Source organism: Alexandromys fortis, unplaced genomic scaffold (genome assembly GCF_014885135.2).
Source record: "Alexandromys fortis isolate MF-2015 unplaced genomic scaffold, M_Fortis_MF-2015_v1.1 scaffold_1, whole genome shotgun sequence".
NCBI classification, from domain to species: Eukaryota; Metazoa; Chordata; class Mammalia; order Rodentia; family Cricetidae; genus Alexandromys; species Alexandromys fortis.
Window position 1 is genome coordinate 2,832,575 of NW_026067927.1, and position 12,223 is coordinate 2,844,797.

Genomic DNA, 12,223 nt, shown 5'->3' on the forward strand with positions numbered 1-12,223 from the left:
CTAGGGTGCGGGAGGGACAACCTAGATGGAACTCTATGGTGAGGTCACTCAGCTTCCACTTTATGCCTCCGTTTAATAGCTATGTGGGACTGTTCAGAGTTCTTACGTTTGCCAGGCTTTGTTTTCTCATCTGTGAAATGGGAATAATCATAGTACATCTGACTTGCTGTAAGATTCAGGGAGAGAATCCTTGCATTCAGCATCCATCACTATTGACAGTGCAATAGCTGTAGGACAAGACAGGTCAAAGTCCAGGCAGAAAGCCTAGGAATGAGTAGGTCGCAGGGGACATTTGGTGTCCTGAAGGTAATCCAATTTAGTTGGAAAGGAGAATGGGAAGAGGCTGTGAGAAGAGGTGGGTGCAAAGCCAGGCACCAGAGGGCAAAGGCCCTGTATGCTTTGTGAAGGAGGTTGGAGTTTCTCCTGGATGAATGCAGAACATTGAAGGATTACAGGAGAGACCGCTGATGCTCACTACCCACATTTATTAGTAGGTGAGGAGTGTACGTGGACATGTAAAAATATTTATTTTACCCTAAAGCATTAGGACTGTCCATCCACCAGACAGTCTCCTCCACGGTGGAGAAAATCCTGGTGGAAATTGACAACTCACATACAAGGTTTCTCTTCCTATGGTAGGTTTGTGATGCTGGAGCTCAAATAACAGCAGTTCATTCAGGGAAGGCATTACCCAAATAATACACCTCAGCTTAAGAGAACCAGCTTAAAAATTAATATAGTATGTCTTCTCATGAGTCATGAACTGTAACACACAGCCTGCCTCTCTTGAGTCATTAAACTTATTCTATTAGGTTACAGAAAACCCCAAATCAACTAGCCCTGATCTGGCTGGATTTAGTTTTTAGGACACATATCTCTTTTTATCTAGCAGAAGAAGACAAGCATAAACCACAGAAACAAAGCTTCATGTAATCCCGATGCAAGATACACACCTTCCATCCCTTCAGGCCATACCTCCAAAGGGAATTGTAGTAAAACAAACAAAGATTTCTTGGATGATGAACATTGAAGTGAAGAGATGTTCCGAGGAAAATAAATGATGCATGTTGATACAGATAACCCTAAAGGCTTCTGGGTAACTCAATGCCAAGATAACATGAACCATTCATAATGGCAGTAGGCAGGAAAATGACAGATATGCTATGTGTCTGGAAGAGAAATGGAACCCAAAATGGGACCTGGAACTGTAGTGTAGGAACTGCTGGGCCACTGAAGTCAGAAGAGTTAGCACATCATGTTGAAGAACACTAAAAACGAGAGAGGAAGCAAGCATGCACACTCCAGCCTCTCAACCACAAAGGAGCACCGTCACTGCAGAACTGCCAAGTGCTCCTGTGGTCACACCAAAGGACGTACAAAGAAGAACCGGCTGGCATCCACACATCACCCATTTCACATATCCATCTGAAGACTCACTAGTACCATTCTGCAAGCACGTTTACATGATTTACATGTCAATGACATTTAAAAGATTATATTTAATGATGTGCATGCGTGCATGCCTATATGTGAATATGTGCATGTGCATACAGGTGTCTGAAAAGGCCAGGAACATCTGATCCCCTGGAGCTGGCATCACAGATAGTTGTGAGCTGCCCAACACAATTGATGGGAACTGACACCAGTCCTCTGCAAAAGCAGAACGTACTTTTAATGGTTGAACCCCATCAACAATCATTTTAATGTATTTATTTTTGAATGTTTATGGCAAGGCACCATCCTAATAACTGGGAACAATATCAAGAAGCAGGGGATACATACATTGACCTCAGAAGATTCACTGCCTACTAGATGTGGCAGGCCACAGACTTCATCTGTAACATGGGGCACAAAGTACTCAAAAGCACCACAGAGAGTCAGATGAAGTGTTAAAAGATCATCACATACATATTTAAGGAACACTGGTATGTCAGTAAATTGTAGATTCAGAAAATCTGTTTTTATTAACCTCATTCATTTTATGGATTAACAAGGAGCAATGTGATTTTGCTAATTGACAATTCAATTAAAACTCAGATCCAGCAGCTGATATTGATTAGCAGGTGGTGGTGGCAATAGAAAGGCCAGACCTTTCTGAATGGCGCTGAACTCCAGAGCAGCTCTCTTAGTGGGTGTGAAGGTATCTTTAGCTTTTCCTTTGCAGAGAAAGGCAGGAGGAAGGGTTGGAGTAGCATGCCTGTGGTCTTTGTCCAGGAGACACTTGTTCTGTTCTGCCACTGCTGCAGAGAACAAGAGGCATGCCCCAAAATGCTCCTAAATAAAGGAATTCAAATTAGAAGTAAGAAAAATCAGGCTCATTCTCATATAGCTGGCATCCTGTCAGGCACTGTGCCAGCAAAGGGAAGCTTAGGACAGCACTGCCTTCCCCTTTCCTCCTCTACTCTAAAAGGTACTCGTTAGGTTTAAGAGATTAGCTGTTCTTGCAGAACTGCCAGCACTGCCCACACTCACATTCAGCGTTCAAGGGGATCCAGTCCAGCTGTGGAAGGGCATGAGCGATAAAAGCCTTCCTTCGGGAGTGAGGAATTTCCATACCCACTCACTAAGATAGTCTAAGGGTGTAGAGAGGGAAGTTTTGATTTTGATACTTAAAATGACAAAGCCCTGTTAGTCCCAGCTCTGTAGCTCTGATATGGGAACCAAGTTCATGTTGTGGATTCCTTTGCAGTTATTATGTCTACCTCTTCATGAAGCCTCTTCAACTGATGGAAATGAGAGATGGCTTTATCTTGTTCTCCATCACTTTCACCAACACATTTACTTGTGTGTATATGTGTGTGTGTTACACGCATGTGAAGTGCAAGTCTGTGTTCCTGTGCATGCATATGTGGAAGCCAGAGCAGGATGTTGGGTGTCTTCCCTGATGTTCTTTGCCTTAGTACCTTGAAAAGGGTCTTTCACTGAATCAAAAGCTTGGTGTTTTAGCTAGACTGGCTGCCCGAAGAACTCTCCAGATCTCCAAGTCTCTGCTCCTCAGTTCTGGACTACAGGCACATGCAGTCAGCCTGGACTTTCACGTGGATGCTGAGGGTTGAAACTCAGATCCTCATGAAAAAAAAATCCTTACTCATTGAGACATTTCCCCTGCCTTGGAACTGAATTCTTAGATGTGATGGGAAATCACATCTAAGAATGGAGAAAATTTCAAAAGATTTCATGACTTAAGAAAATATATTCAAGTCTATGACATTAGTAAAATATTTAAAATTAAATCATTGAAAAATAATATGAGGCCTGGAGGTAGTGGTGGCACATGCCTTTAATCCCAGCACTTGGGAGGCAGAGACAGACATATCTATGTAGATTCAAGACCAATCTGGTCTGCAGAGTGGGTTCCTGGACAGGCTCCAAAACTACACAGAGAAACTCTGTCTCAAAAAAAAAACAAAAATCATCATCATCATCATCATGCAAGGTTGCTCATGCACCAAGATGTGTTAATACGCTGTGTAAGAGAAGAATAACATTGGAGATATAAGCCTTACTTTTTAAAGATTTGCTTATTATGTATACAATATTCTGTCTGCATGTATGCCTGCAGACCAGACCTCATCACAGATGGTTGTGAGCCACCATGTGGTTGCTAGGAATTGAACTCAAGACCTTTGGAAGAGTAGGCAATGCTTTCAACCATTGAGCCATCTCTCCAGCCCTAAGACTTATTTTCAAGCTTATAATCTACTTGGGAAGCTAAGGTANATTAACTATTAAAACAATACCAAGAGGCTAGCACACAAAGAGTTTAAGGGATGAGAAATACCGATGTTAATGTTGGACTTTATTTCAAAAGGCTTTGGGCATGTTAGTAGATCACCAACCAGGCTCTCTACCTGTTATCAAGACTCTCTGTGAATTGGTTTAACATTGATGGCACTTACTGGCAAGAATTTCAAGTTATTGTTTTACTTTTGGCATTATTGTTTTATTTTTGGCATTTTTAATATCAAAAAAGTAATTTGATGTTTTGTTCAAATTTTGCATGACTTAAAAAAAAGATGTGTGTATGTACACGTGAAATTGCACGCCCTTGGAGGTTAGAAGGGTGTTAAATCCCCTAGAGCTGGAGTTACAGACAATTGTGAACCACCAGAAGAAGATCCTCTGCAAGAACAGCAAGTTCTCTTAACTGCTGAGCTACGTCCAGCCCCTCCATGATACTTTTCAATATCGTAGAAACTATTCTCCCCATCCAGACTCTCAAACTGACTATTTCTAAATAAGATTACAATTAATTAAGGAATCCCTATTTTGTTTAAATCTTACTTTATATGATTTCTTTCATTTTAAGGATATAGATTCTCTAAATTCTTCTTTTTGTCTCTGTTTCTGTGTGTGTGTGTGTCTGTCATGTGTGTGCGTGTGTGTGTGTCTGTCTGTCTGTCTCACTCTGTGTCTGTCTCTCTTTATCTCATTCTTACGAAACATCTTATGCCTCACGAATAGATATGGAAATTATTTTAGAGAAGTTGAGATTTTGATTTTGTGGTCTCTGCAAACATGCCACCCTCTTGCAAAATCAACTTTTAAACTTTAATTTTAAAATGTCACATCTTAGATTTCTTAGTTCATTTTCTCTTTACCAAAAAAGACATGAGAATCAAAGCTGAGCATGTGGTGGAAAAGCGAAGAGTCTAGAGAGCTTCTAGGGATGCGACTATTGCCGCGGCTCTATATTAGCTAGATCACAGGCCACATGCTAAGTAAGTGCCTTGCCTGGTTTCTTTTGTTTTTGCTAAACACAAAACTAGAATCTTACATGCATAATAAAGATGCTGATAATTGTTTTAGTTTTATAATTGGGAGTCAGCTGTGTCTCAAAATGGTGAGTCTAAAAGCCACTCTGAAGACAAAGTACTACATGTATTCAAAAAAGATATAAATAGTGGGGCATGGTGGTGCATGTCTGTAATTTCTGCAGTTTATGTGGTGCTTGGGTTGAACCTGGGATTTTATGCATGCTACAAGCACTCTAAAAGTTGAGCTAACTCTTGGCCCTGATAGACTGCTTGCATGTTCTCAAATAGCTGCTGAAAAGGTACTTAATGATTACAAAGGCGCCAGGTGATGGTGGTGCACATCTTTAATTCCAACACTTGGGAGGCAGAGGCAGGCGGATTTCTGAGAGTTTGAGGCCACCCTGGTCTACTCAAGTTAATTCCAGGACAGGTCCCAAAGCTACAGAGAAACCCTGTGTCAAAAAACAGGAACAAAAATTACAAAGGAAAAAAAGATAGCTTTTAAAAGGAGAGAATTGGCAGATACCATCTTAGCCATGTTATCCAAGCGAATGTTGCCTTAGGTAAGACACTTTGAAATGAGGGATTCAGAATCAATTCTTTGATCTGCTTGGTAAGGTACATTACTTAAAACCTATCATGAGGAAACACCAGACAAAACTGATAGAGGAACAGTCTACCAAATAACTGATCTATAACTCTTTAAAGACATCAAGATATTCAACTAAAGCAAAGACTGGAGAAATGAATGTCCCATTCCAAAAGAGGTTTAGGGAGTCTTGACAAATAAACACAACAATGTTCTGAATGGAATCAACTTTCTATAAGTGATATCAATGGGACAATCATAAAACTGTAAGGAAGTATGATCATTAGATTATAACCACAGATCGGTATTAATTTCCTGATTCTGGTGGTTACTTAACAATTGTAGAGAAAGTCCTTATGTATAGGAATGCACACAAATGTACTCTCACAGAACATCAGAGCCCAAGCTCATTTTCAGACCATCTGGGAAGGGGCTGGGGCGATGGCTCTACCGCTGTAACAACAAGCATTAAAGACCTTAGTTCAGATTCCCAGTGTTCATATAAAAGCCGGGTGTTTATAACTTCAGCACTAATGAAGGACACAGAGAGAGGATCCTTGGAATTCACTGGCCAGCCAGTCTAGTGAAACTGGTATGTGCTAGGTCTAAGGAGAGACCTTGTCTCAAAGAATAAAGTAGAGAGCTACTAAGGAAGACACCAGTATAAATCTCTGGTCTCTGCATATGTGTGCACATATATGCATGTGTACCTGCACACATGAATATACACACATACAAATTATTTGGGGAGCATTGTTATTTGTACTTAACTAACCATTAATTCAAGATCCCTCAAAATTAAAAAGCAATAACTATTATTTATAATAAATAACAAATGTAATAATTACAGAAAAGGCTGGAAATTGAAAGTATGGAAAAACCCCAATGTGTGCCTCACATAATTCAATGAGCAGAAAAGAAAGGCCAGGCTGGGAAGACACCAGTATGAGAAGTAATGGGTAAGGACTGCTAAGAATTTTCCAGGCTGAGTAGTGACGAAAGAAACGAGCTCCCAGATCAAATGTTTGTGTCAATTTCCCAGAGATAAAACCAAAGCTAAATCCACATCTAAGAATGCCATGGTGTAAGTTCAGATCAGCAGGGAATTGGAGGCCAAGGAAAGCCACTGTCTTTCCCATTACAGTAGATCATGAAGGAGTGCATTGCTGCTGGAGAAAAGGGACGCCTGGAGGAAGCAGGGAGAGATGAGGAGCACAGTCGTCAGGGAGACTGTGAAGGACGGCTTGCTAACCATACTTGACCTGTGATTTCCAAACAGCTCAAACTAAAATTCCATGTAACAAGTGAAATGGCAGGTGGGGGCAGACGTTCTGTGAGAAAAGACCAAGAGATGTTTTGCTGTGTTTGGAGACCAGGGAAACTAGAAAACTAAGTAAAAATGTGAGGAACTTATGAAACAAACAAAACAAAAACAGAATCTCAAATTTTTAAATAACTAGTATGGAAACGAGAAAAAGAATAATAAAAATGTATGAATCTAACATATAGAGCTAAGTAAATAGAAAATCATATAATAGAAATAAACCCAGCCATTTAATTAATTATAATATCTGGAACAGATTAAACTCAGTTAATCAAAGAAGTTACTGTAACTGTCAGAGTAGCAAATGTCAGCAGTGGGTCACTTTAAGAGACATGCCTAAAGCAAATAGCAACCAAAAAATTTAAGAAGTCATTTAAGACTTCATTAACAGAGATAAACAGTTTTCTTTAAAGTGATTTTTTAAGAGGGTAGCTCTAACAGGCATGCTCCACAAAGGGTAGCTCTAAAGGTGTGCTCCACCAAGCCCAGCTCTAACAGACGGGCTTCACCAAGTTCAGCTCTAACAGGTGTGCTCCACCAAGCCTGGCTCTAACAAGTAGGCTTCACCAAGCCCAGCTCTAACGTGAATTTAAGTCTACAAGAAAATAAAATTACCATTAACCTATATGTATCTACTAATGCAGTGTAGGCATATATAGTAAAAGCCAGAATGAGAACAAAACCTGAATAAATGTATATTCATAGTGGAAGATTTTAATCCATCTATCTCAGGCACTAACATATAAATCAAATAATCAGAAAATACAATGAACAAGTAGTATCTATTGAACACATATTAAGAGAATACGACACTCACCCCCAAATAGAGAACATATTTTATGTGACATTTACATTTTATATGAAATTTACAAAAAATAAATAAAGCTACAAAGGAAATCTAAACAAAGTTTTAAAAAAGCAATTGCTCATTCTTAATACTGTGTAATTAAACTAAAACAAGGACAAATAGAAAAATAAAAATTCTCTTATGTTTGGAGATTAAATTGCTATTTCTATACAAACAAAGGTTAAAGAGGACATTACAATGGGGATTGTGAAATTTTTTTAAGTGAATAACAATGTAAGCACTCATTTCTGAAAATGCTCTTTTAAAACATGGACACAGCAGTGGGAACCCTGGAGCCTGCCTACCTGCAACACAGTCACTTGAAGCTAAGGCTGAAGGGAACCCTCCTCCCTGCCTACCTTAAGAGTGTGGGAAAATTCACACTTTTCTTCTCTGTTGACTCATTTTGCAGGTCTCGATTTAACCTGGAGGGCTCTAGGTCCATGGCCCACCTGGCTTGGGACCCCAGCTTTGTCTCCTGCACCCAATTAGGAGATATTAAAACTGAGGCTTTAAGGATAAAAGTGACAGATGACTCTAGGGCTTGCCTCTACTGCTTTTCCAGGTTCACCATTCATTTAACTCTTTCAATGCCTTCTTTGATGCTTTTGTGTTTTGTATTAGGAGGATTTGGGACAAATCCAGCCTACTATTTTGTCAAATTAAAGTGCTGCCATTAGGCAAGTTCCCAAAGAAGATTTCCTCCTCTGCACAGGTAAGGAAGTTGAGCGTAGAATTTATTTACAAATCTACTGTAGGGAATCAATGAGGGGACTGCGTGCTAAGCCCCTGGTATTTGGAAGCACTTGGTAGTACATGTTATTAGAAGCAAAGACTGTTGTACTAACTGGATGCCAGTAAAGAGAGTACAAAACTCAATACTATGGAACAATCTCTGCTATGAAAATGGGAGAGATTCCTAAGTAAAAGAAAAGTCAAGTAAATGGTAGGTTCATTCCAGATGCCAACGTAGATTTAGCTCACATGCACTCTCTCTCTCTCTCTCTCTCTCTCTCTCTCTCTCTCTCTCTCTCTCTCTCTCTCTCTCTCTCCTTTTAGAAGCTCTGCCATAGAGGTGAGGATTTAAACAACAAACATGTTAAGTAGAAACAAAAGGCTAAGTAAAAACCGACTCCTAGAGCTGTGGAATGCAGCTCCAGGTCAAGCACACCTCCAGGCTGGGGTAAACTTGAGGCTCTTTTAAGACTGGGCTCTCACAGGCCCAAGGAGAGGAGGGAGCCAGCCACCAAAGCGGATGCAGAGGACCCAGTAGCAGCTCAGCAGTCAAAGATTTTGCTCATGCAGTCACAAAAGGCAAGAGATATGAAATAAAGCAAGTTCAGATGAAAAAAAAGCCTCTAAATTCACTACAGTGTGTTTAAAAATGTGTATAGGGTTAATAAAAAATAGGTATAGACAGTCATATAAAAAAGTAAATAGTTTATAAATAATAAAAAAAAAGAATGAGCTACAGAGAGATGGGAAATACATAAGGATCCTGGATCCTGTATTGGTATTGTATTTTTTTTTTAATTTTTTGCTTACTGATAAGCAAATGATGGTTGCTAGGAGGCATGGGATTGTGAAAGGGACTGCTGGAACAACCCAGCCTAGACACTTTAGAAATGCCTTAACTTTAAAATGGAACTCAAAAAATGTGTTACTTTGGGGAAGAGGTTATGCTTTTGTTTCCACAGGAAATGAAAGATTTTCGATTCATTCAAGTTTGATAGGGATTGGGATTGATTGGGGGAGGCTCCCTGAAATTCCTAGGTGCAGATATAAAGAAATAAACCTGGAAAAGCTACAAGACAGGTGGCGTATATTTCCCTGCTCAAACATAGAACAAAAAGTCATCTTTGGCTGGCTTGTGTACAACACACAGTCCATACTTGTGTTAATGCAGATAAATATGTTACCTTTGAAAGTTTGTGTGTTTTCAGAGCAAGGGAAACAGACACCAATGAAGACAGGCAGCCCAGGCAATCCAATCTCTGAGTACCTCTGTTGCAATTTCCTCAGAGTTCTGCATCCAGAACAGCTTCAAGGCTGCTAACTGAGATGATCCAGCCTCATAGACTATTCTAGCCAGGACTACAGATAAGCCCTGCACTTTCCCATTGCACAGAGACTGGATAGCCAAGATAACTTTACTAACATAGTAGATCCAAGTTATTATCAGAATATAATCAATAAAACTGTTATTAATGACATATATAATACTACTTTCCACATCAAATATTCAGAATCGGGTGTGTATTTTCCCAACTCAAACTGTATCCAGCTTTATTAAAGATGTTATAACTAGTTTTCCCAGGACTTGTTCATTATCTCAATTTTTTTTAGGTTCCCTAAAAAGATACCTTCATCCCAGACAAGAGGAAGCAGTCTAGAGAACACAACACCCCCACTCCCAAGAGGTGGGATGGATGTTTTTTGGTCATTTGGTGGGCTAGGGATCTTTGTCATCATCTAGTGAGGATATAGGAATATAAGATAAAAAGACAAAAATTAACCCCAAATAGTTTACACTAGTATGGAGTTTTGTATATTGATAGACATTCAGTTATTTTTGTTATAATACATGTATACTTCTACTCTTGGTTGGTGTATTATGCTTATGCATCTCATTAAAAAAGTTAACATATAGTTAAGAAATGTAGGTTAGTAGTTAGTTATCTATAATAATCAAACTTATAGTCATAGGTATATTTTCTAGGTTAAAATATATTTTAAATAGATAGGTGATCTTCAATAACTTCAAAGACCTGCAGAATATGACATTTAAAATGTTTAATAACCTGAGTCTTCATGACAGTGAGACACATTTGCTCCTGACAGTACCAATTTTTATAAAAGGAGGATGGGCATCAAAAAATAAATAAATAAACTTCACATGGAGTCTGTTTTCATTGAAGCAAATTTAGCCTCTGGGCAAGAAAACTGTTCGTGCCTTAACTGCTGACAGTATGTTATACAAACTGGACAAGCAGGACACAAAGAAAAAAGACTGTTGAACTTTGACAAGATAAGGTGGGACAGTCCTTCAAAATTCCTGCTTCATAGAAATGTCTGCCAGATATTCTAGGTCTGTGGGCCAAAGATTGAATGCCCCAGTATTGCAGAGGAACCTTGGATCACTGTCCAAGTAGCCAGATGTTTGTTATTTCTATAGATTTGGAAGTGGCAAGCACTACACTTCCTGTAATATTATATTCTTCTGGAGTCTTTGAAGTTTAAGAATATATAATTATAGTTACAGTTTTCCTTAGTTATGATAGAAGAGAAATTAAGTACAAAACTTTGGACTCACCAAGAAAGGATAAATAGTGGAATATTTTCTCTGAACTTGGCAAATACAAATGGACTGGATATTGTAAATGTAATCCTTACTTGATAATTGCTTTTATTGTATATGATCTTGCTATGTTAAAGTTAAAACTTTCTTTTTATTTATATAAAAGGGGGAAACGTTGTGGAATATTATTTTAACTAGGCAAAGATGTTCTACTTGCTTATGCTACAGAATATTACTTTAACTGTATAAAGGTGTGTTATTGTTTGTTTGTTTTTCGAGACAAGGTTTCTCTGTAGCTTTGGAGAATGTATGTTACTTTTGTTTATGCTGCATTTGTTTAATTATGTAGAGACGTAGTGCATTTGTTTCACCTTGCCTACATAAGGCACCCGATTGGTTTAATAAAGAGCTGAATGGTCAATAGCTAGGCAGAGAAAGGATAGGTGGGGATGACAGGCAGAAAGGATAAGTAGGAGGGACAATCTAGGCTTGGGAGAAAAAAACAGGAGAAGAAAGAGAGGAAAGAATGAGGGAGATGCCTGGGGTCAGAAGCCAGGCAGATGCCAGGCAGACAGACACAAGAAGCCGTGAAAGTAAAGTATACAGAAGGAAAGAAAAGTAAAAATCCCCAAGGCAAAAGGTAGAAAAAGAGAAACATGTTAACTTAAATTAAAATAACTAGCCAGAAACAAGCCTAAGCTAGGTTGAGCATTCAAAACTAATAATAAGTCTCTGTCTCATGATTTGTGAGCTGGCTGGTGGCCTAAAAGAAAAAGCCTGGTACGGTCTACTTTCACTATTACCCAACAATGGGATGTGCTTTTATCTCAGTATTAGCCCACAGGAATGTACTGGGACCCATATTTTCATTTAAAATATTTTCTTGTAGGGACAAGTTTTAAAGTAAAAACCAGAAATTAATTTTACTAACATAGTAGGTTCAAGTTATTTACCAGAACATAATCAATAAAAACTGCTATTCATGAGATATCTAATACTATTTTTCATATCAAATCTTAAGAATCTGGTATGTATTTTTCTCAATTCAACTGTATCCGGCTTTATTAAACATACTTTTTGTAAACAACGGCGGTATTTGAGACAGGACATTGATAGGCAACTGTTAAAAGCAAACAAGAAGTTTCAAACTCCCTTCTTGTAGAATCTAGAAGAAAGCAACCAGAAAGCCAATGTAAACCCAATGAGGTCTTCATCAGGAGCTTTGAAAAGGGGGAAGTAGCTCAGAGTGGGTGCTGGCATTTCACACAGTTTGTGCTGTTTAACAACTTTCCACAAGCCAGCCTGACTTTTAGGAAATAAAATGAAAATGGCAGAATTATCAGTCTGACGATCCATGATCTTTTAGAAAAGGGACTGCTGCTCTTTTAGAGAAAACTCAATGATGTCA

General features: G+C 38.8%; 1 long non-coding RNA gene across 2 annotated transcripts in view; it reads right to left on the reverse strand.

Moving 5' to 3' along the window:
* Nucleotides 1-12,223, reverse strand: part of LOC126503003 (uncharacterized) — a 123,650-nt gene that overhangs the window by 60,429 nt on the left and 50,998 nt on the right. The window contains exon 3 of one of the 2 annotated variants that reach the window (XR_007592128.1): nt 2,053-2,274. The exons of the other annotated variant lie outside the window; for it this stretch is intronic. This is a non-coding gene — a long non-coding RNA (uncharacterized lncRNA). Of the gene's footprint in view, nt 1-2,052; nt 2,275-12,223 lie in introns of those variants that run through there. 2 annotated transcript variants of the gene reach the window in all.